This window comes from Tamandua tetradactyla, chromosome 6, assembly GCF_023851605.1.
Source record: "Tamandua tetradactyla isolate mTamTet1 chromosome 6, mTamTet1.pri, whole genome shotgun sequence".
Classification (NCBI taxonomy): domain Eukaryota; kingdom Metazoa; phylum Chordata; class Mammalia; order Pilosa; family Myrmecophagidae; genus Tamandua; species Tamandua tetradactyla.
Window position 1 is genome coordinate 50,446,442 of NC_135332.1, and position 24,402 is coordinate 50,470,843.

Here is a 24,402-nt window from a genome sequence, read left to right on the forward strand (position 1 = left end):
CTTCATGAGACAGGGGATCATTGGGGCAGGGTTTTAAAGGATGGCTGAGAGATTTCCAGGGAAGTTGCAGGCATGTGGACAAACGGATTGGGTAGTTACTGAAAGGTTTAAGAGGAGAAAGGGTGAGAAAGACGGACAGTAGACCTGGAAATTTAAAGCGGTCGGATTTATTTCTGCGCTCCCGGGCTGCGCTCTCCAAGATGGGGAGAGGTGAGTCAGCACCTGGGTGACGGCGTCTTCTCGTCTTCTCGGCAGCCTTTAAGCAAGGGGGTCAGGTGACATCCGGAAGGGGCGGTTCTCCGGAAGTCAGGTGTCGGAAGGGGCGGTTCTCCGGAAGTCAGGTGTCTGAAGGGGGGGTTTCAGAAGCCATGTTGGGAGGGGCGACACACCCACCACAGCTCCAGTTGCAGTGCCCTTCCCCATCCCCCAAACTAACATTTACAAGAGTCAACAGCGGGTGCTGGGAGGAGGGTGTGGGCTGTGGCTCCCATGCTCTCCCCGTAACCCCACTGAGATCCTTGGTCATTCTCTTATCCACAAGTACAGTCTGCTTTAACCAGCCCAGATAAACCTAACACATGCAGAGGCAAGCAGGACAGATTCATTCTTTTGTGGTTGTTTTCATTATGCTTTTTTGGAAAACATTTTTTATTGTTAAATATAACATGTATACAAAGAAAAGAGAGAAAAAGCAATATTTTCAAAATGCACTTCTACAAGTAGATAAAGAACAGATTTCAGAGCTTGTCATGGGTTACCATGCCACTAGTTCAGATTTTTCCTTCTAGCTGCTCCAAAACACTGGAGGCTAGAAGAAATATTATTTTTCTTTTTTTTTGTGTGTGAAAAATAACATATATACAAAAAAAGGAAAACATTTTAAAGCACATTGCAACAATTACTTGTAGAACAGATTTCAGAGTTTGGTATAGGTCACAATTCCGCCATTTTAGGTTTTTACTTCTAGCTGTGCTAAGATATTGGGGACTAATATCTTATGCCCATTCTAATTTTTCATGTTGGAAGGGTCTTTCAATAATATAGGATAGGGCATGGAACTACTTAATGTTTTGGAGAAGCTGGGCCCTCTGCATTTCAGAACATATCTGTCCAGGGACCTATCTGGAGGTTGTAGGTTTCTGGAATGTTAACCCCAGTACATGGAACCTTTGTATAGCCTTATATAATGCCCTAGGTATTCTCTAGGATTGGCTGGAATTGTTTTGGTTGGGGTTTGGCAAGTTACGGTAGGTAGCAATGTCTAACTGAAGCTTGAGTAAGAGTGACCTCCAGAGTACCCTCTCAACTCTATTTGAACTCTCTCAGCCACTGATACCTTGCTTGTTATACTTTATTTCCCCCTTTTGATCAGGATGGCATTGTTGATCCCACAGTGCCAGGGCTGGACTCATCCCTGTGAGTACTCTCCCATGCCGCCAGGGAGACTATCACCCCTGGATGTCATGTCCCATGTACTGGGGAGGGCAATGATTTCACTTGCAAAGGTGGTTTTAGAGAGAGAGGCCACATCTGAGCAACAAAAGAGGTCCTCTAGAAGTAACTCTTAGCCATACCTATCGGTAGTCTAAGCTTCTCCCCTACATACATAAGCTTCACAAGAGCAAGCCTCAAGATCAAGGGCTTGGCCTATTGATTTGGGTGTCTCTAATGTTTGACACAGTATCAAGGGTTTCCCTGGAGGTAAAGTTTAATAGTTCCATATTGTTTCTCCTATCACTCAAGGGACTTTACCGATACTTTTTGATTATCTGCTTAATACACTGTGGGATGTATCTAGGCATTAAATTAAGTTATACAGGATTGAAGGCCCTCATTCTTATTCTGGGCTCCCTGTGTTTGTTTAAATTATCTATCCAGACAGGTTGAACTAGGTTATGTGCTATAGAAAATTTAGGTTCTGGACAAAATAAACCTTTCTTTCTTTGGTCTCAAAGAGTAGATGAGGTTCTAAAATATGGGCAACGTCTTTCTTACCCCTGTATCCTGAATTACCTTAATCCTGACCTGATTAGCTTCATTCTTAACTCTAAATACCAGGCTATCCATGTATAAAACAGCCTCTCAAAATCCAGAGATAATAATTAGCACTCCAGGTTAAATGTGACTGCTATACGAGTTTATAATCTAGGCCCCTGTTTTCTTATAAGTATTTTCTAAATGAGACCATACAATAATTGCTCTTTTGTTTCTGGTTTGTTGTGCCTTACCAGATGCCCTGCAGGTTCATTCACAATGTTGTGTGCCTCACAACTTCGTTTCCTTCGTAACAACACAATGCTTGATCATTTGTGTACAGCATCATTCGCCAGTCTACTTCTCAGTCAGTGCATCCTTCAGCCACCTCTGTTCATTAGACATCGTGTCCAAAGTCAGCAGTCCATGACACTCTCAATTTTGAATAATTTCATTGTTCCTAATAGAAGGATAACCAATAGACGTACCCTCATCACATAGAAAATCTAAACCTCCCTTTAACTCTTGTCCCTCCCCCCGTTATTTATCCCTGGTGTTGCTGTGGTAGGAACAGATTCATTCTTGGGGATGGAAAAAGCCAATTCACTTCTCAGCAGTCCAAGGAGAATAGGTGTTTATTATGATGGGTCACAGACATGCCACCTGAGAACGTGCCATCCAGCCTCCTCCGGAGCCCTGAAGGAGAAAGCCTACTGCCGGGCAGGCTGAGCTGCAAGACGCTTCCTTCAGTGGGATGGGCCCTGGCGGGGAGCCCAGAGACCAGGGTTCTCACCCCAGTCTGCTCTTACCTGGCAGCGTGGCTTTGGGTGATTCACGTGCCCTCTCTGTCATTAGGTGGAAAATGAGAAGCTCAGGTTAAGCCTTTAAAATGTCCTTCTCTCACTGCAATTCTAAGAAAGTCCCAGGGTTTGTAGTGGGGGATTGTGTAGGCATGTTGGTGGGGGGAGGGGGGACTGTCCCCAGTCTGCAGAGTCCCCCAGGAAAGGTCAGGTCGGGAAGAGCTTGGCTGTTTTCCCTCCAGCTCTCCTAATGAATGCCTTTGGCACAGGGGCTGTCTGTTGCCATGGTGAGTTCTCTGGTGGTTCTGGGCCTGGGAGATGGGCTGCAAGGTCTGCAGTGTCCTGGGGAGGTGGGGCGGGGGCTGTTAGGAGCAGGAGGTAGGGAGGGATGTCAACGGGTTTCAAATCAGGGACAGGCCCAGAATCAACAGACTTTCCAGCAGTGCTGGCTCAAGGTGGAAGTTGGGGAAACAGATAGAAGGATTCTGCATTCATCAAACCCACCAACTCCATTCCTTTCTACCTGTGACTTTTTTTTTTCCTGGTAAGGGCCGCAAGGAGGGGATCATTTCTTTTCCACAAGAGAAGCTCTCATAGGCTGGAAGTTTATGGAAAATCAGTCTTGGAGAGATGAGCAGCAAACAGTGTGCCTTGCTGCTCAAAGCCTGCTCCTCCGGCCAGCCACCTCGGCCTCACCTGGAGCCTGTTAGCAATGCAGTGTCTCAGGTCCCACCCCAGACCTATTGATTCAGAATCTGCATTTTAGCAAGATGCCCAGGGATTAAGGTGCATAGTAAAGCTCCATAAGTACTGGCGTGATGCAAGGAATACCTGCCAGGAAGTCGGCAGGCCTTTGTCCAAGGGCTACCGTGCCGTTCCTGCTGTGGGACTTCAGGGAAGGCACCCATACCTCTCTGAGACCTAATTCTTGTAAACTAAAATTTTCCAAAGCCTTCCACTGAGCAGCCCTGCCTCGTGCTGGTAATCGTGTCCTAGAGGTCTCACCTGGCTTTGGAGACCAGTTATCCCTGTTGCATTGCCCCTGTCACCCTGCTGAGCACCAAGCCACTGAAAAGTGACTGTGCAGGACAAAAGCAACCAGTGGGCTTCCAGAAACTGAGAGCAGCTGAGTGTTCATGGGCTCTCTGCTGTGATGCACCTGGGCCATCACCGCATCCAGGCCAAAGCCAACAGGCCCTGGTTTTGCTGGGTGGGGGTGGGGGTGGGCTGTCACCTACCAGACCCCACTCACGTCTCACAAGCATTGCAGACAGTTCGGTGCAGCATTTCTTAAACTTAGGTGTGCACTGAAATCACCTGGAGGGCTAGTTAAAACACAGATCGCTGGGCCCAACTCCCTGACTTTCTGATTCAGTAGGTCTGGGATGGGGTGAGAGTTTGCATTCCTAACCCCAGTGATACCAAAGCTGCAGGGTCTGGGACCACACTTTGAGGACCGTTGACTTAGTGCTCTTGGGTCTGCTGTCTCTGTGGGGGAGAGATGAACATTATGCCCATTTTACAGATGAGGCCTGTGTGAATCTAATTCAGGGCAGAAAGGCAGACTGTTGGTTGTGTAGCAAGGGGAAAGCAGGCAGGCAGTAAGTGTCACACGTGGGGTTGGGTCAGTCTTCCCCAGTCAGTTGCTTGCCCTTGAGCAGCTCAGAAGCGAGTGAAGGAGAGCACCCAGGGGAGAAGGACTTATCTTGGAGGAGCTCTCCCTGCCTCTCCTTCTCCCCTGGCCCTCCCCTAGCAATGACAAAATCATCATTTGCTGTGAAGTGGACTCTCCACCTATCCTTGAGTCTCTCCACTCCAGGCCCTTTCTACAGCAAGAACAATCTTTAAAATGAGCAAATCTGATCGTGTCCCTCTCCCACCTAAACTATGGCTTCCCAGTGTTCAGAATACAAGGGCTTCAATCCTTCAGAGGGTCTCTAAGCCTAGAGTCACCTGCCCCGCATCGCCCCCCCTGCCCTTTCCGTGCCTCTCACCTCCTATTCTCAGCACCAGCGGCGCTGGCCTCCTTACTCTTTCTCCTGCATGGAATCCCCCCTCACCCCACCCAGCTTTGTCTCTCGGTGCTTACCCAGCCTTCAGTTCTTGGCTCGAATCTAACTTCTTCTAGACTTTTCCTTGACCCTCCACACTAGAGGGGATCTCAAAGCTTTCTGAAATCTTTCCCCGTTCGGACAAGTTCTGATGTTTTTAATTTTTTATAAGTGTTCTATTTAGAATAGTTTTAACTTTACAGAAAAATTGTGGAGATGGTACAGAGTGTCCCCAGGGACCCCACACCCAATTTCCCCCATTATTAGCATCTCACATTTTTATGCTCCACTTATCACAAACAATGAACGAATGTGGATACATGATTATTAACTAAAGTCCATACTGCAGATTTCCTTAGTTTATACCGAATGTCCTTTTTCTGTTTCAGGACCCCATCCCGGACACCACAGTACATTTAGTAGTCATGTCTCCTTAGCCTCCTCGTGGCTGTAACAGCATCTCAGACTTTCCTTCTTTTTGATGCACTTGACAGTTCTCAGGTATTTTTGCAGCCTAGCGCTCCAGTGGGCACGTGACTGAGATCGTGTTTGTCAAGTTTGTCTACTGTGAGGTTACTCTTTCCCCTACACCCCCCCATTTCCATACTGTACTCTTTGGAGGGGAGGTACCGTGCACAGCTCACACTTTCAAACTAGAGAGCCGTGCTCGCCACCCTGAGGACAGAGAATCAGCAGAAACTATTTGGGATGTTTCTGTGTAGGAGATTTTGCTATCCTCCCCATTTATTTATCCATTCAATCATTTATTTATACCAGTATGGACTTAAGGATATTTATTTTATACTTTAAGTTATAATCCAATACGACTTTATTTTGTTCAAACTGTTCCGGCTTTGGCCACTGAGAGCTCTTTCAGTTGGCTCCTGGGTCCATTTGTGATACCCCAGCATTGTGGGGTTTTGTTTTGTTTGTTTGCTTGCTTGCTTGTTTTTAGCAATTCCTTCCTTTCTGGCACGAAACGATATACCAGGCTCATATACATATATTTTTAAACATTTTCTTACTGTGAAAATGACCTATATAGAAAAAACAATAAAATTCAAGGTATAGGGTGATGTGACAGTGGCTCAGCGGCAAAACTCTCACCTGGGTTCGAACCCGAGACCTGGGTTCGATTCCCGGTGCCTAACCACGTGAAAAAAAAAAAAGAAAGAAAATGTAAGTACATTGTACCAAATTTTTACAGAACAGATTTCAGAATTTGGTACGGGTTACAGTTCCACAATTTTAGGTTTTTCTTTCTAGCTGCTCCAAGACACTGGAGACTAAAAGAAGCATCAATATGATGACACAGCAGTCATATTCATTTGTTAAATCCTACCTTCTCTGTTATAACTCCTCCTTCTTTTTTGATCCTACCCCCAATCTTTAAGGTAGCTGAGTTATTCTTATTCTAACTTTTTCATATTAGAAAGGGTTGTCAATAATATAGGGTAGGGGGATGGAACTGGTTGATGTTCTTGGAGAGGCTGGCCCACCAGGCTCATCTCGTATGGTTTCTGTTCCAGTTCTAGAATCAGCCACTTCTCCAAGGAGCCCTGCTTCTTCTTATTGGAGAATAGTATTAGAAACCAAGATCTGGGTCCTAGGTGTGCCCACTGCTATGCCTCTCTCAGCTAGTACCTAGAAATATCTGTGTGCATACTAATCCCTGTGTATTCACATACGTATAAATATTTCTATATGTAACCATCTATATCCATGTTAAGCTAATTGTGAATTCATTCTTATGCCTCCAGCTCTAATCCTTTGCCATATGAACCATTCTAGCCTCTCCACCACCCTTTGTTTATCTCTAATCCCAGCTCCAACAGTGAGAAGCCAGCTCCCATCGTTCAACATCTATTTACTTAATTGTTTAATTTCAGTACACATGTATGTGGTTTCAGAATTGTCAATCCATATCCCCAAGGGAAACAATTTTATCAACTAAAGTACAGTGCCTATGACTAATTCCTTTGTTTCTTTTGCCTTTATTATTATAGATTCCACTTTTTTTCTTTTAAAAAAAATATTTCCTCTTTTAAAGGATTCCAATAAGCAACTCCACCTTCAATAGGTGGAGACATACCTCCATGGACATCATCTAATCAAAAGTTACCACCCACAATTGGGTGGGTCACATATCCATGGGAACAATCAAAATGCTCCCACCCAGCAATATTGAATGAGGATTAAAGGACATGGCTTTCGGGTGTCCACCATAAATTCAAATCAGCACGCTCCCTCTGCCTTGTCTCCTATTTACCATCTGCTCCCCCTCTCTCTTTCCTTACTTTCCTTTTCAGTATATATTAGATATCTAGACTGTACTAGATGTTAGAGATATTAGAGAAAAGATTCATATTCCCTATTGCTGAGCACAAACACTCCGAATTACAATAAAGTATAATTGCAAGATACCAGGTAGCTTAGAAGAAAAGTAAGGAAAGATGAATATGTAGTTAGCTAAGTCCATGTATCTGCATTAATTTACATCTCAGCTTTTTATCCACAGGGATAGTAATTAGTCATTCTCCACTGATTTTCAAAGTTACTTAGGTCGGCGCCTTATTCTCCATCCTTTTCAGTGAGATTGTTTCATACATTTATGTTTATGGTTGGCTAGATAACACAGTTAGATTCTTTTTGTAACATTCTACATTCCATCCTGAGATCTTCTGAAGTTCTAAATGATCTTCTAAAATTTGCATGTGTTAAGTTTCACTCTTTGTTCTGTAAAGTTCTAAGAGTTTTGACAAATTCATAGCAGGTATCTACCATTACAGTATCATACTGAATAGTTCTACTACCTAAAGATTCCCCTGTGCTTCTCCTGGACAATCCTGCCCCACCCCTAGCTATTCATGGCAGCAGTTCTATAATGGCTTCCCATCTCTCTAGGCTTTCAGGACTTCCTTTTGAATTCATATATTTCATACACACAGGGGCCATGATTGAATCTTGGGCTCAAGGCTATGTTGGCTCATAGTTTCATTAGAAAATATTTACATAATACAAAAGAAATCAACAAAGGAGGATGGGAGGAGAAAAAAATACATATATATGAGATATATAGAAAGCAAAAAGTAAAATGGCAAAAATAAGCCCAAATAACATTAACTTGAAGAGAATAACCAATACAATCAAAAGGCAAAAGATTATTAAGATCCAACTATATGCTATCCACAGAAGATACTTTAGATCCAATATAGAGAGAGATTGAAAGTAAAAGGGTAGGAAATGATATAACATATAAACAGAAGTCAAAAGAAAGCAGGAATGGTTATATAATGATATCAGGCAAAATAGACTTTGAAGCAAAAAAAAAAAAGTTACTGGTGATAAAGAAGGACATTTTATAATGAAAAAAAGGTCTATTGATCAGGAAGATAAAACAATTATAACCATATACATATGTAATAACAGAGCCATAAAACAAAAACACAAAAAACTGAAAAGGATAGAAATAATACAAAGTACAACTTCCAACTAGAAGGGAATGAAATTAGAAATATATAACAGAAAAAAAAAAGGAAGCAGAGTGGACAACAGTGGCTCAGTGGCAGAGTTCTCGCCTGTCATGTTGGAGACCCAGGTTTGTTTCCTGGAGCCTGTCCATGAAAAAAAAAAAAGGAAGCACAAATATGTGAAAATTACACAACACATTCTTAAATAAACAATGGGTCATGGAAGAAATCAAAAGGGAAATCAGAAAATACTTTGAGATGCATGAAAATGCAGACAACATACAAAAATTTAGGGTTACAGCTAAAGCAGTACCTAAAAGAAAGGTGATAGTTATAAATGCTTGTATTAAGAAAGAAGAAAGATATCAAACCAGTAACACAATCTTCCACCTCAAGGAACTAGAAAAATAAGACCAAACTAAAATTAAAGCAAGCAGAAAGGAGGTGTTCTAGTTTGCTAGCTGCCAGAATGCAATATACCAGAAACAAACAGCTTTTAAAAGGGGAATTTAATAAGTTGCAAGTTTACAGTTCTAAGGTCGAGAAAATGTCCCAATTAAACAAGTCCATAGAAATGTCCAATCACAGGCATCCAGGAAAAGATACCTTGATTCAAAGAAGGCTAATGAAGTTCAGGGTCTCTCTCTCAAGTGGAAAGGCACATGGTGAACATGGTCAGGGCTTCTCTCTCATCTGGAAAGGCGTCATCTGCTAGCTTTCTCTCCTGGCTTCCTGTTTCATGAAGCTCCCCGGGAAGTGTTTTCCTTCTTCATCTCCAAAGGTCGCTGGCTGGTGGACTCTCTGCTTCTCATGGTTATGACATTCTCTGCTCTCTCAGAAATCTCTCATTTTCTAAACTGTTTCCTCTTTTATAGGACTCCAGAAACTTAACAAGACCCACCCAAATGGGTGGAGACGTGTCATCACCTAATCTAGTTTAACAACCACTCTTGATTAAATCACATCTCCAGGGAGATGATCTGATTACGGTTTCAAATATACACTATTGAATAAGGGTTAGAAGAAACGCTGCCTTTACAAAATGGAATTAGGATTAAAACATGGCTTTTCTAGGGGGCATACATCATTTCCAACCAGCACAGGAGGAAATACTGGAAGTTAATTAAATAGGAAATAGAAAAGCAATAAAGAACATCAATGAAATCAAAAGCTGGTTCTCTAAAATCTTTAGCAAAATTGACTAAGAAAAAAAGACAACCCAAATTACTAGAATCAGAAAGAGGGGGCATTACTACTGCCCCTACAGAGTAAAAAAAAAAATAGAGAGGAATACTATGAAAAATTGTATGCCAATAAATTCAATAACTTAGATGAGACAACTCAGATAAATTAGATAACATTGAAATAAGCAAATTACTAGAAAGACAACAGGATTGCCACATACAAAAGAATAAAGTTGGAATCTTAGCTCACACCATATTTGAAAAGAAACAACTAAAATGGATCAAATGCCTAAACATTAAAGCTAAAACTATAAAATCCTTTGAAGAAAGTATATGGGTAAACCTTCATGACCTTGGATTTGGCAAAAGAATCTTAGATATAACACAAAAAGCAAATGCAACAGAAGACAGATAATTTGGACTTCATGAAAATTAAAATTTTTTTAATTTAAAAAATGAAAAGACCCCACAATGGGAGGAAATATTTGCAAATCTATATCTTATAAAGGATTTGTATTCAGAATATATTAAATAATTCTAAAATTCAATTTAAAAAAGACAATGAGCCCAACTTAAAAGTGGGCAAAGGAGCTGAATAGGCATTTCTCCAAGGAAGAGCTATGAATGACCAATAAGTACTTGAAAAAAATGTTTGGCATTGTTAGTCACCAGGGAAATAAAAATTAAGCCACTTCATACCTGCCGGGATGACTAAAATAAAAAAGTCAGATGATAACAGGTGTTGGTAAGGATGTAGAAAAACTGGAGCTCTTATATATTGCTGGTGGGGATGTAAAATGGGGTTGCCACTTTGGAAAAAAGACTAGTAGTTCCTCAAATGAGTAACAGTTATCATATAATCTAGCAATTCCACTCTGATCTGTACCCAAGGGAAATGAAAACTTATGCTCACAAAAAGATTTGTACATAAATGTTCATAGCAGCTTCATTCATACTAGCAAAGGGGTGAAATTAACTCAAAAGATCATCAACTGATTAACATATTAACAAAACATGGTGCGTCCATAAGATGGAATATTATTTAGCCATAAAAAAGAATGAAGGGCGAACATGCTACATCGTGGAGGAACCTTCAAAATATTATGCTAAGTGAAAGAAACCACTCACAAAAGACCACATACTATATGAATCCATTTATGTGAAACGTCCAGAACAGGGAAACCCATAGAGACAGAAAGTAGATTCGAGGTCGTGGTTTCTTAGGGCAGGAGTGTAAGGGGGAAATAAGGGTGTCCCAATTATTGGGTTTAGGATTTCCTTCAGGAGTTATAAAAATGTTCTAAAATTGGTGATGTTTGCACATATCTGTGAATATACCAAACAATTGATTGTACCATTTAAATGGGTGAATTATATGATGTGTGAACTATATCTCGATAAAGCTGTAAAGAAAAAAATAATAGACATGAAATAGACATTTTCAGATGAACAAAACAGAGAGAATTCATCACCAGCAGATCTGCACAAAAGAAATGCTATAGGAAATTCTTTAGATGGAAGGAAAATGATACCAAAAGAAAATTGAGATTATCAGGAAGAAATAAAGAACACAAAACAGGTAAATGTAGAGGTAATTAGAAAAGACTTTTTTCCCTTTTTAATTTCTTTAAAACACATGTAACTGTTTAAGCAAAATTTAGAACATTATATTGTGGGGTTTGTATTGTATATAGATAGAATTTATGTATATAACAATTGTATTATAAACAATGGAGGGGGTGGTTAATGGACCTATAAAGTTGCAAGGTTCTCAAATTTTATGTGTCATAAAGGTAACCTGCCGGTGTCTCACAGCTGGGAAGTGGTGGAGCAAAGTATGACTAATGCCCAAATCCCATCCTCTTTCTTCTCCATCAGACAAGAAACGTGAGTGGGCAGGAGGAGACAGCCAGATGGGGAGTAGAGTCTAACAACTTCAGGGAGCCCCAGGGGCCTAGCAGCTGCTGAGCACAGAGGATTCCCAGGTCTGAGAGTCTGACCCAGCAGAAGATGTGGCCTGGTATGCCGGGGGCGTTAGGGAGAGGTTGAAGCAAAGAAGCCCTCTCATCAAGCCTTGAAATCAGTCCCTGTGTCTGTAAAAGGTAACTTGCAAAGAGGTTACAAGGGTCCCTATTGCCACCATGAATCCTGCCCCTACTGCCTGGGCAGTGAGTGGCTGAGTCTCCATGGACATTGTCTCATCAACTGCCCAGGCTCACCTAGGTCTCTGCAGAAGGGCCTGGACAAAACAGATCAGAGCTGTCACGAAGGGAGCAGGGGTGGCGCAGGGGCCTTCCTGCAGCATGAGAGCCTGGCTAGCAGATGGTGGGAAGCCTGTTCCCTTGCCCACTTCATGCAATGGACCCATATGGAGCCATAAACCTGGATTCTGGCCCAGTTGTGTGTCCAGCATTACAGCTCATGAAAGAAACCAGACAAGGAGGCATGGGATGGATTTGGGGTCTTGGTTCAGGATTCCCTCTCCTTTGCAGGAGTGGGAAGGATGGAAGATGTGCCGCTTGTTTATCTATTGTCTCTCAGCGCTACATCCACCCTTCTCTGTTTGGTTCTGTGATGCAGGGGGGCTGGATTTCTGCCACTACACTTCCCAGACTCCTTTGTTGGCTTGCTGTCATTTGTTGTTATCCACAGAGGGCACTGAAGGGGGGCTGGAGGGCAGGAGAAGGGAAAGGGCACTTCTTCCTCTTTTGGCTATTTCTGTTAATTAGCCCTGACGGTGGCCTCTGGCTCAGTCTCCAGCATCTTTCAGCATCACAGTGCCTTACTGAGTGTCATGGTCAGGCTCATGTGTCAACTCGGCCAAATTGTGGTACCTGTTTGTCTGGTTGGGCAAGTGCTGGCCTGTCTGTTGCAATGAGGACATTTCATAGAATTAGATCATGATCACGTCAGCTGTATCCACAGCTGATTCCATTTGTAATCAGCCAAAGTGGAGTGTCTTCTGCAATGAGTGATGCTTAATCTAATCACCGGAAGCCTTTTAAGGAGGGTTCGGAAGAGACAGGCTCTCTTCCTGCTTCGGCTGGCGAGCCTCTCCTGTGGAGTTCGTCCAGACCCTCCATCAGAATCGTCGGCTTCACAGCCTGCCCTGTGGATATTGAACTCTGCGTTCCCAAGGTCACGTGAGACATTTTTATGAATTTTATATTTGCGAGTATTCCCTGTTGATTCTATTTCTCTAGAGAACCCTAACTAACACACTGAGCCTGCTCGTGGGTGCCCGCAGAGCTGGAGGCACCCCTCCCCAGCGTCTCCCAGCTCCATGGACCCCCCCGAGCTCCTACGTTCCAGTAACCCCAGTCTCTCCCAGCCCTGGAGGTGGTAGCCAGTTGCTATAGTTATTTTCCCTGGGTTTTCCTCAGTATTCCCTTTTTTCTTTTTCTGCCCTGTATAACCAATTCCCTGTATTAAATTTACTCTATTGAGATTCTGGCATGATTTCTATGTTCCTGACTGGGCCCTGCTGATACAGAAAGAAATGGGTGCTTCTCCAGGGCAAGCAGGGGACAGTGGAATGGAGCAAAGGACACAAACTTTGGGGTAAGGCTAACCTGAGTCAAAATCCCAGCTCTGCTTTTACTCCCTGTGTGACTTTGAACAAGTCACTTAATTTCTCTGAGCTTCAATTTTCTCATCTGCAGAGAGGGCTGATAATCCAAATCTGCTTAGTCAGTTCTCTTAGGGAACAGAGACAAAGCTTTAATTTGAGGAAAAAATTATTCTGGAAAAATTCCAGAAAAATAAAGGCTATCAAGTGCAAAGCATGATGAGGCAGAGGTAAAGCTTGCCTCAGACAAGATGGGAACTGGGACTTCGAATACATTCAGGACCTTTCTCTGCTTCTCAGCTCTGCTTCTTCCAATGTGTGGCCCTGATTCTCTCTTACCACAGGTCTGCCTTCTCCATGTGGAGGGAAATAGCCCCTGGTAGCTTCCAGATGCTTTGCCCCGAGAAGAAAAGTCTCCTCCTGCTAGAACCAGTGCATGGAAGGGCTCTGACTGGCCGGGTGGGTCACATGCCCCGCCCTGCACACTTGGCCCTGGTCTGGGAACAGGGCCACATGAGGGATGACACTTTCAGCCAACTAAACCCACCTGGGTCTCACAAAAACTCAGCGGTTTCCAGGATGACTATCCCCATTTTACAGACAAGCAAACTAAGACTCAGAGAGGGTGGGGGTTGACTACAGTCACGTGGCTTTTATCTAAGTGGCCAGTAACAATACAGGATGCTCCGTCATTAAAAACCAGAGGATTATGAGTCCCGGGGGTGTAAACCTTCTTGGCAATGTGAGACAGAAACCCCTAGAATGAGCTGGGACTCAGTATCAAAGGATTGAGAAAACCTTCTCGACAAAAAGGGGGAAGAGAGAAATGAAAGAAATTTTTCATATTTTTTTCACACATTTCAAAATGCGTCAGTGGCGGAGAGATTTCAAACAGAGTCGAGAGGTTATTCTGGAGGTTATTCTTACACATTAAATAGATATTACCTTTTGGGTTAAGGTGTAATGGTGAAGTTGGAGGGAACTGCCTGAAAATGCAGAGTTGTGTTCCAGTAGCCATGTTTCTTGAAGATGATTGTATAATGATATAGCTTTCTCAATGTGACTGCGATTGTGAAAACCTGGTGTCTGATGCTCCTTTTATCTACTTTATCGACAGACAAGTAAAACATAGGGATTAAAAATAGATAAAAAATAGGGGAAGCAAATGTTAAATCTAGTAGATTGAAATGCTAGTGATCAATAAAAGGGAGGGTAAGGGGTATGATATGTGTGAATTTTTTTCTGTTTCCTTTTTATTTCTTTTTCTGAATTGATGCAAATGCTCTAAGAAATGATCATGATGGTGAATATATGTGATGACATTGTGAGTTATTGATTATATACCAAGAATGGAATGATCATATGGTAAGAATGTTCGTGTCTAATAAAAAGTGTTTGTTTTTATCATGTCATACAACGAGGAAAAGAAGGCAAGCACTGTTCAAATTACTCAATAAATTTTTACCAAGAGATAAAGTACTTTGATTCTCAAAAAAAAAAAAAAGAATGTCTGTGTTTATATGTTGTCATGTTTAAAAAAAAAGCCGGATGATTAGAAGTTCTGCAGGCTTGGAGGAGATGCAGCTGGACATGGGAAGTGGAGCTCGGGGCAATGAAGAAAGCAGCTCACCTTTGCTTTGTGCCTATGATGTACCGGGCACTGGGGGAGGGTGAGCAAATCAACACGGAAAAGTCCCAGCCTCCTCCAGGAGAGCAGGTGGTGCTGTTGGCCGTGTTTTGAGAAAGAGAAGAAAAGGAGGGTTCAGAGAGGTTCTGTAGCCAATCTTGGGTTCCACAGCCTAGCGGCAGGACTGGGATTCAAACCTCGGTCTCTGTGTCACCTGTCGCGGTGTCGCTATGCCGAGCCCCCCAGGACACGCCTTGCTCCTGCGCCAGGTTCAGGCTTGGACGCCCATCCCTGGCCCGCTTTCTCTGGTCTGGGGTCATGGGATTTGAAAAAAATGTGGGGTAAGAGTGTCAAGACACTAAACGTGATAACCAAAGAGCCAAAAGGGTCCCCTGAGAAAAAGCAAAGACAAACAACTGTCTCCTGAGTTGCCAGGAGAGAAAGCTCTGAGAGAGGGTCGCCGACAGGAGGCTCAGTGGCAAAGGTTGGCACTGTCGGCCGTGAGGTCCTCAGGGCTCAGCTGCCTGTGGGCGGCCTCTGAATGGGGTGGGCTGAGCCCCCCAGGGAAGCCCCCCGGTGTCCTCACCCACTGGCCCACAAACCAAGAAGTCACCTTCAGTCTGCCGGAGCCAAAGGGTGGTGAAAGCCCCCACCTGTCCCGCTGCCAATCGGACACCCAAAGTCGCCCCGAGTCAGCCCTTTGGGGTAGACATGGAAAACCAGCGTCCAGGCGCGGGCACACGAGGTCCGCCCCCGCCAGCAGTAACCAGGCTGGCACCAGGCCGGGGTCCATCCGGGAACCGCCAGGACCCTGTTCGGTCACTTCCCCTTCTGGGCGCCGGTTTTCTCCCCTGTGGATGAATATATCAGCTTCCTGACTGTGGGAATAAAAGATAGAAATGAAGACAGGCTTTAAAATCCAAGAGGCACAGTGCAAATAAGAGGAATGAACAGCTCAGGTTTATCCCCAGGAGAAGAAACTGGTGCTGCCAGTAGAGGGTGAAAAAAAAAAGGCAGAAATCACAGAAATAGAAGTGTCAGGACCCATAAGGCCCAGAGAGGAAAGGGGTGACCCCCGAGAGAATAGCTCAGCCTGGACACCCCACCTCTAGGGATCAAGGACAGTCCCCCCACCCCCCAACCTGGGGATCTGTCCCGCTAGGTTCTCCAGCCTTACCTCCCCCAACTCTTTAGCTACCCTAAATTACTTAGTTTCCTGAATATGTCACTATTTCCTGTCTCCATGCCTTCGCAAAAATAGGTTCCTCTGCTTAAAACACCCTCCCTCCTTTCATGCAAATCCTTGCCTTAGAAAAACGACACACCTCTCAAAATTCATTGCAAGGTCATTTCCTCTGTGAAATCCTCCTGTTTCTAAGCTGTAGGCCCCTCCTGCTCCAATCACCAGGACCGACTGTACATTGTCCACCTCAGCTGGTGGTGAGGTGGGGGCCTCACGGCATACCTAAGACTTCCCTCGAGAAAGCTGTGGTTCTCAGCCCCCATAGGGATCTGTTGCATCAGAATCACCTCAGGAGAGATTTCAAAATATTTAAGCCCAGGCCCCACCCTGGGAAAGTCTGACTCAGGGAGTCTGGGGTGGGGCCCAGATGGTGGACATTTAAATAGATGCCTCAGGTGCTAAAACAGATGCAGCCAGGTGTGCAGACTGCTGGGGTATGCGTCCTGGGCTGTGGCTGGCTTTCCCTGCAGTGGGGATGAACCCTTTGAAGGCAAAGTTTACATCCTATACTTTGGGGCCTGGCTCAAAGGGGATGCTCAGAGAATGCTTAAAGAAGGAGGGAGAGAAGGGAGGGAGAAGGGAGGAGAGAGGGAGAGGAAGGGGGAGGGAGGGGAAAGGGGGAGGGGGAAAGGGGAGGGTGAATAAAGGAGTGAGAGGATGAAGATGGGCATAATCCAGGGATGAGCGGGGGTGGGGGGGTGGGGGGAAGCAGGGGCTCTCAGGGGTGATGCTTCTGGACAATTTCTACCTCACACCTTGCTAGGTGTTGGCAAAGTCACCATTTTTGGAGCAGAGGTACCAGGGTTCGAGTTCCAGTACTGCCGTTCATTAGCTGTGTGTACCTTGACAATTCACTCAACCTCTCTGTTTCTCCTGCCTAATGGTGGTGACAGCTATACCTACCTCACAGCACTGTTCTGAGGGTTCAGTGAGCTCTTATGAGTGAGCACTTCCCAAGTATTCGGGTGTGTTCCAGTCACCTGGGGCATGAGGCCAGGATGGGCATGAGGCCAGGAGAGTCCCTTTGCCAAGCATTCTGCATGTGCTAGGCACCATGCTGAGCCCCAGCCCCAAGCCCCACTACACTGAGCAAAGGTAGACCCCTGTTTTCTCAGAGCCTGAGTGACAGTGACCTTGCAGAGTTTGAACCACAGCTGGGTGGTTTCCTATAGCTACTGTAACAAATTACCACTGACCTAGTGACTTAAAACATCACAAACCTATTCTTTTTCGGTTCTGGAGGCAGTTCTCTGAGCTGAGTCTGACCAGGCTAAAATCAAGGTGTCAACAGGGCTGGTTCCTTCTGAGGGCCCTGGAGGAGAATCTGTTCCTTGCCTCTTCCAGCTTCTAGAGGTTGCCAGCATTCCTTGGCTTGTGGCTCCACCACTCTAATCTCTGCTTCCATTGTCATGGCGCCTTCTCCTCTCTCTGACCTCCTGTCCTCCTCTTATAAAGGACACTTGTAATAATCTCAAGGCTGCCCAGAACTCCCGGATCTCTTCACCTCAAAGTCTTCAACTTAATCACAACTGCAAAGTCCATTGTCCCACGTCACATTACGTTCACAGGTCCCCAGGACCAGGATATAGATGTCTTTGGGGGCCACTACTCAGCCTGCCATGGAAGCTGTGCAGGATTTATTCAGACCCTCCTGAGCCAGGCATGAGCAGCAGACCCTGGGCTGCTCATCATTTCCGGGGGTCAGATCTCCTCAAGCTCCTCTGGAAGTCCAGGCTCTGAGCTGCCACTGTGGGCCGTTGAGAGCCACATCTGCCACTGGCCGTGGCTTAGCCGCATGCATCCATCCCCTACGTGCCAGGAGGAAGGGGCAAGGCCAAGGTCATGCCGCAACCCTGAGCCCCGGGAACTGGCTCGCCAGAACACCCACCGTTCATGAGAGCTGGGTTCAGAAGAGGCCTCTCAGGCGGCAAATCTGCAGGGAGAAAATTGGCAGGCAGGCCAGACAGAAGTTGGACAGAGCATTGGCCAAGAAGGCAGAGTGCAGAGTCGTTGAAAAGAATCCAGCCTGACTTTTCTCTTAAACAGACAGAGCTCTTCCCTTGGCCCCGTGGTCCTGGCACACTGGGATGAGCTGAGTTTGGCTCACCTGTGCTGAGGGTCACCTGTTCTGAACTTATGAATGGCTTCTCAGGGCAGGCTGAGGGAAGGCGTCTTTCCTGCCAGGCATCAGGTCAGAGGCTGGGCCTGCAGGGCAAATGGAGCCCACCCCGTCCCCCACCATCTCTATCAATGCAAAGACGGTGCGGTGGGTTTGTAGGTAGGATGACGCCATCCCAGATTTCCTGGGGCTGAGGGGGTATCCCAGGCAAACTGGGAAATGTTGGTCACCCTACTTACAGGGTGGCCATACAGACCCAGCAGTGAGCTTGGCTGCTGACCAAGCCCCAGTCCCAGCTGACTTGGCAGGGGCCCTAACTTCTTAGCTGGCCAGGTTTAAAGCTGATAAGAAAGTCTACCCATGTGAAGCAGGGTCTGTAGGTGTAGTTGGAGCTACGGGGCTGTTAGGGAGAAAAGCCTTCTCTATTGGGCTGCTCCGTGTCAGTCAGAAGGAGAGATACTAAAGAGTGGCAACCCGCTCCAATACAGGTGTCGAGTCACCAGCATGACTCACACAGGCTCTGATGGAAAGACGTTTTACTCAGATCATGAAGAGACAGATCAAGGTCAGCTTCACTTGTGGCCAGGTCTCGATCTGTGGCCATTGCAGGCAGATGCTCTGCAAGCAGCACCTACCCCCACCCCACCCCCTCCCCGTGTGTTCATATGCTGCCACAGTGGAGGAACCCTGCTCCCTCCCCGCCAGGGACAGACATACCACCAGGTGTGAGCTGGATGTCGTAATCAGTGTCCACCAGAGTCAGACTCTCTCCATTGAATGTGCACATAGGCTCAGGACAATAGGGGAAGGAGTGAACCTGCAGTCCCCTTGTCTACTAAGGGTTTGTGTTTTATCCCCCCCGGGGCTGACACACCTGGTCCTGAGCACAGGATGTGTTTGTGGGTCCCAGGGAAAGGCAGCAGGAGGTACTAGGACTGCCTCGTACCACACTCGGTCACGCTGGTTCAACGTCTGGGTGATTCAGGGGTTTGAGTTTTCTCAAGTCTCCGGGAGGGTGGAATGGGACTCGGACTGGAAGGAGGGGAATGAGGAGCTAAATTCCAAATGTTATGACTCCACTGCCAAAGCTGAATGCCCATCCAGAAGTCTGCATCAGGGCACGCCTCTCCGGGGTCAAGGACACTCGTGCTAGGGCCCAGGCGTGTTGCTGGAAGGGAGCACGGTGTGGAAAGGGATGGGATGCTGGGGTCAAACCCACCCTGCCCACTGCCCCCCAGTGGTGACCTCGAGCATGCCCCCTAGCATTCATGAGCTTCTGTTTTTCTCACTGGGTAAAAAGAGGTTAGCTAATACGTCCATGAAGAGTTAAGATGAAGATGAAACAGCCAACATGTGAGCGTACCCAACACGCAGGAGGTTGGCATCTGCCCTCAGGCCCAGCATCAAGGTCAACGGGGCAAAAAAGTTAGCAAACAGAAGGCTGACTGGTGAGCTCTGAATCAACAGAGGTTGATTTCAGGGCTGTTTCGCCCGAGCTCTGGACCCTTCCCTCCCTTGGACAAGTGCCCTCTGACACTCCTAGGTGCCCATCTTTGCAGTGTTACCTCCTGTTGGCTGTGTCACATGGATTTGATCCAATTCCATATGTACCGGGCATGGTGGCAGGCTTTTTCAGTTTTGAGCTTAAATGATCTTTTTTGGGGGGGGGGAGTATTGAAGTGTTATTTTCTTCTTTTGCTTAAATTTGTGATTTAAGTGTTCCAAGACTTTGTTCTTGAATTACTTAGTAAAAGGGCATGGTTGTATGGAAGACAAGGGGAGTTAGAGTGAGAATACACAAAAACAAAGTTTCCCAACAGAGTTCACGGTGGAGATGGTCAGCTCTAGTGGAATATTTTTTTCCTCAAGACTTAATATGGCATCAGTAGTGGCACTTATGATGCCACTCAAGCTGGAAGTAATGAAGACAGCTGATTTCAAATTCACATTTTAAATGCCGACTTGTATCAGCATGCAAGGAGACAGGTATGCATGGTGCATGCTGCTTGCTATAAGGATTTGGCTTCATTGGCTCAAATTTTTCACTCCATCAAAGGATAGGGTAGAGGCTCTCTGTCCAATCATGTGTGCTGAAAATACTGCAGCCCGAGTAAAGACAAACTTCCCCTGAGGTTGCTTGAAGTTTTCTTGCATCTGATGGTTTCAGGATCACTATGCATCTTTCAAATACTTCTTTCCTGAGGATGGTCTAATTACTAGAGCCCTTAAATACAAACCCACTCTGAAAGGACTCCCAGGCATGAATCCAGACCTGGCACCGTGGGATCAACAATTACATCCTGACCAAAAGAGGTGAAAAGGAGAGTAGCTAATAAAGTATCAGTGGTAGACAGAGTGCAAACAGAGTTGAGAGGCCACTCTGGAGGTTGCTTTTACACAAGCTTCAGGTAGACCTTGCTACCTATCATAACCTGCCAACCCCCAACTAGGACCATTCCAGCCAATCCTAAAGAACACCTAGGGCAATATATAAGATTCCACAAGTGTTCTAAGCACTAGAGTAATTTTCCAGAAACCTACAACCTCCAGATGGGTCCCTGGTCCAGATAAGTCCTGAATTCTAGAGGGCCCAGCCTCTCCAGAACATCAGATATTTCCATCTCCCTACCCCATATTAGTGACAGATCCTTCCAATATCAAAAATTTAGAATTGCCATAGCCCAAACAACCCCAATGAGAGGTATGGAAAGATCAAAAGTGATGGTGCAATTATACATAGAAGATAGGACTTAACAAATGAATATGAATGCTGAGTCAGTCAATTGTGATGATAAAAAATATTTAAGCCTTCTAGCCCCCTATATTCTGGAGCAGCTAGAAGGAAAAATCTGAGAGGATTGTATGGTAGCCCACGACAAACTCTGGGATCTGTCCTGTAACCACTTTTTGAAGCGTGCTTTGAAAACTATTGCTTTTTTCTTCCTTTGCTTTGTATATATGTTATACTATTTAATTTAAAAAGTTAAAAAAAAATGCAAATCCACTCTTTGGGTAGAGTCCTGGCCTGGTTATTTGTGTGTACAAGTCCATCCTCGGCGGCATATCCAGAGCTGGGTAGTCTGCTGTAGAGGGCTGCAGGCTCGTGGATTCAAAAGTACAAAGGGCTGAAAATAGCAAGCTTCAGTGGGAACAACTGCTACAGGAGCTGGAAACGTGCAGGAGGGAGAGACAAGCATGGTAAATTACATGGCGGTGGGGATAAGCCATCTCGATTTAAAGTGCCCCCCATTAACACAAAGCTCATCTCCTCAGTTGAACACTGAAAGACTTCAACATATCTGTCCTTCATATATTTTTATGACACTTCCGTGCAGCCATAAATGCTCTGTCCACAGACTTCATCTGGATAAAGGCATCTCCTGATGGGCGACCCTGATGATTCAATACCATGTGAACCCCATGAGGTCGAATATCTATGGAGAATTCCCCCAGGAAGTCCAGGATGTCCTCAGTTGTGGCTGCCTAGGAAAGCCCTCGAAGGCATATACAGTCTTTGACATTTGCAGGGGGCACAAATTGCTGAGGTGGTAGTGGAATAAGAGGAGGAGAATCGATTCAGCTGCTGGGCTCCCCAAGAGTTCAGTGTATCTTTTACCCAAGTCCTTATGCTTCCCCAGTGCATTCTGGGCCTATCACTCACAAGCAAATAAGCTGAAAGCATCTCCTGTAAGCCTACTGTCTGGGGAGGTGACAAAGAGGATGCCTTCCTGCCCCCCAGTGATGGGCAATGTTGTCCAAGGGAGGCCACCACTTCTTCCGCTGTGGCTGTGAAAGGAAGCCCCCGCATGCGGACAACGACTTGATTTTCCTTGGAGAGAAATTGGGCTACCGCGTTGGATGTACCACCAGCAATTTTAAGAAAATCTTCACCCGCTGCTCTGTAAACCTCAGTGTACTGGGCCCCCATGTTCTGTTTGGGCCTCTGTAGTGCTAGGTCTGTGTGCTCATCACTTCCAAACCTAACCAGAGCTTCTCCATTCCGTCAACCCTGAGCATTCAGACAAAGCACAGCACCTCTCTTGGTAATATCGAGTCCTTTGAAGAATCTTGTAATAATCTTGATCTGAAGACAGCCACGGTAAACCCCGCGCCCTGACTACGGTGTTATCATCAATAAGTTCCATCCTGCTGCAAGTGCCACTTTCACTTTTGTAATTTACTCTCTCGGATCTGAAACCCGTGATTATAAGGGTCTGAAATCACTGCTAAGGTTGCAGTCCCCATATCTTCAACTTGACAGGCTCCCTATTGGGAGACTGAACTACTCTTCTCAAAGCTCAGATACTATCACTGCAGCAACATCCAGTTCATCAATAGCAGGTGAGCCAGGACAACACTTCTTGAATTCTTTTTGGAGATCAAAAAAGAAACAAGCAGCATTCAGGCAAGCCTCAGGGTGCAGGATTTGCCTGACGTGAAGCAAAGACATGAAGGTAGTTCCTACCCCAATATTCCATTCGTTGCTAACTGACTGGTTAAATCGTCAGAGTGCTTGATCCAGCTGCGGTGCCGAGGATAAGCTTTTGGCACCCACCTTGGTTTCTTCTTTGCAATCCCCCATCAGTTCCAACTGTTTCGATCTAATTCATACTTTGTGCAACTGTCCCACCTTCTTGTTGGCCAGATCCACCAGTTTCCATAACACCAAGACCAGCTCCTTCTCAGCTGAGCCCAGCTTGGCCCCAGTGGCCCCAGCAGTGATTCCAAAAAGCATCATTAAGTAATCCGGAGAAGCTATCACGACGATAGATGGGGAGAGAAAGAAGAGGGGTCGGGAGGCGGTGAGGTGAGATGGAAGTGAGAACAAGAAACCCTCTGAACATAAGTGATTTTATTTGTTCCCCCAGTAATCCTTTGGGATAGGTGTTACTCTCCTCTTTTACAGGTGTGGAAACTGCGGCTCGGAGAGGTTGAGGAAGTTACCCAGGGTCTCCCGACTCCAAGTTCAATGGTTTCCCGCTGAGCAGACCATGAGGTTGGTCATGTTAGTGGACTGTTGCCCTGCAGAAGGGCAGTCCACCTTGCTGACAGCGTTTGGAAGGCAGCATCATCCTTTGGGCAACTTTCTGAGTGACAGTCCCAACTGCTTGACTGGTAGAAGGTTCTTTTCAAAAGACTATGGGCCTCCCTCTCAGTCCCAGCTCAGCTGCTGATACATTCCAAGTGAAAAAGAGATGGGGGTGAGTTTCTATAGTAGGGTGAGGAAGGAATCTCAGTCTGGATCTCGAAGGGCTGGCTGCATACTGTCGTTGATGCTAGGACTGGAAACACCTTCTCAGAGCGCTGTGTGTCCTTGCCTCCTCACTGGGTCAAGAGGCAACTGCATCACATCATGGTGAACATAAAAGGATAACAGGTTCTCCTCAACTCACAGGCTCACCCTGAGCCCAGACCCCATCTGATTCCAGATATCCTCACCCACACCTGAGGGCAATGACCTCTGTGAGACAAACTGAGTTGCTTTGAGTTCCTGCCTGATGTGCCCCTTTAGGTACCCGAGTTCCTATATAATAGGGAATGGAGGGTGCCTTAGCCATACTCTGCAGGAGCCAGCTTGGCCCCTGCCTGTTCGTACTGTATTCTGGAAGCAGGAAGAAGGAAAGGGTCATGGGAGAAGAGAAGAATTAAAGTGGCAGACTTACATTTCCAGTGCTGTGAAAGATGGAAGCTGTCAAGAGAAAGGGGTAATCACTTGGGGTCATCGTTTACCCCTCCTGCCCCCCGCTAAGGGAACCTACCGCTGTGGACAAGGGAACAGGGGCTGAAGCTGCTCAGGCTTAGAGTACTGTGGCTGGAAACAACTGTGGAGGCCTAGATTTCAACTTCCATGGGAGAACAGGGTCCTCATTTGTCCCCTCCTTCATGGTGGGGGCCAAGGCCAGTCTCCCCTGATGATGTGGGGGCTGGAACTCAAGAACAGAGATTGAAAAATCTCTACCTGAGATCTGGTTTCCAGTAATGTCAAGCTAAGTTTTTGGACCAACATTTAAAGATGAAAGAGGAATCTGTAGCTGTTGACAATGACTAGGAAAGCCAGTAGATAATAAAGCATAAAAGCTGGCTGTGTGTGGGTCTGCTGATCTGTAGAGAACCAGGTCTTCTACTCTGTTTTTATTTTTATTTTTCTTACCTTTTTCTTCGAGGTTTCTACTTTGACAACTGAATGGAATTCAGGAGACAGGCGATAAAGCCCAGAGCCCAGCAAGGTGGGGAATCTATTAAGATGCTCCACATGAACTTGGAGCACAAGAGGAGAAGAATTAGTGAGAAAACAAGTTCTGCCTCCTGATGTCCTGCCACTGCGTAGAGGGAGTGATGAGAAATTCCCCTGTGAATTCACAGCCA

General features: G+C 45.7%; 1 pseudogene; it reads right to left on the bottom strand.

Annotated features, from left to right (window-relative positions):
- Nucleotides 1-15,146: 15,146 nt before the first annotated feature.
- Nucleotides 15,147-23,759, bottom strand: LOC143686650 (epithelial splicing regulatory protein 1-like; annotated as a pseudogene).
- Between the last annotated feature and the right edge of the window lie 643 nt (nucleotides 23,760-24,402).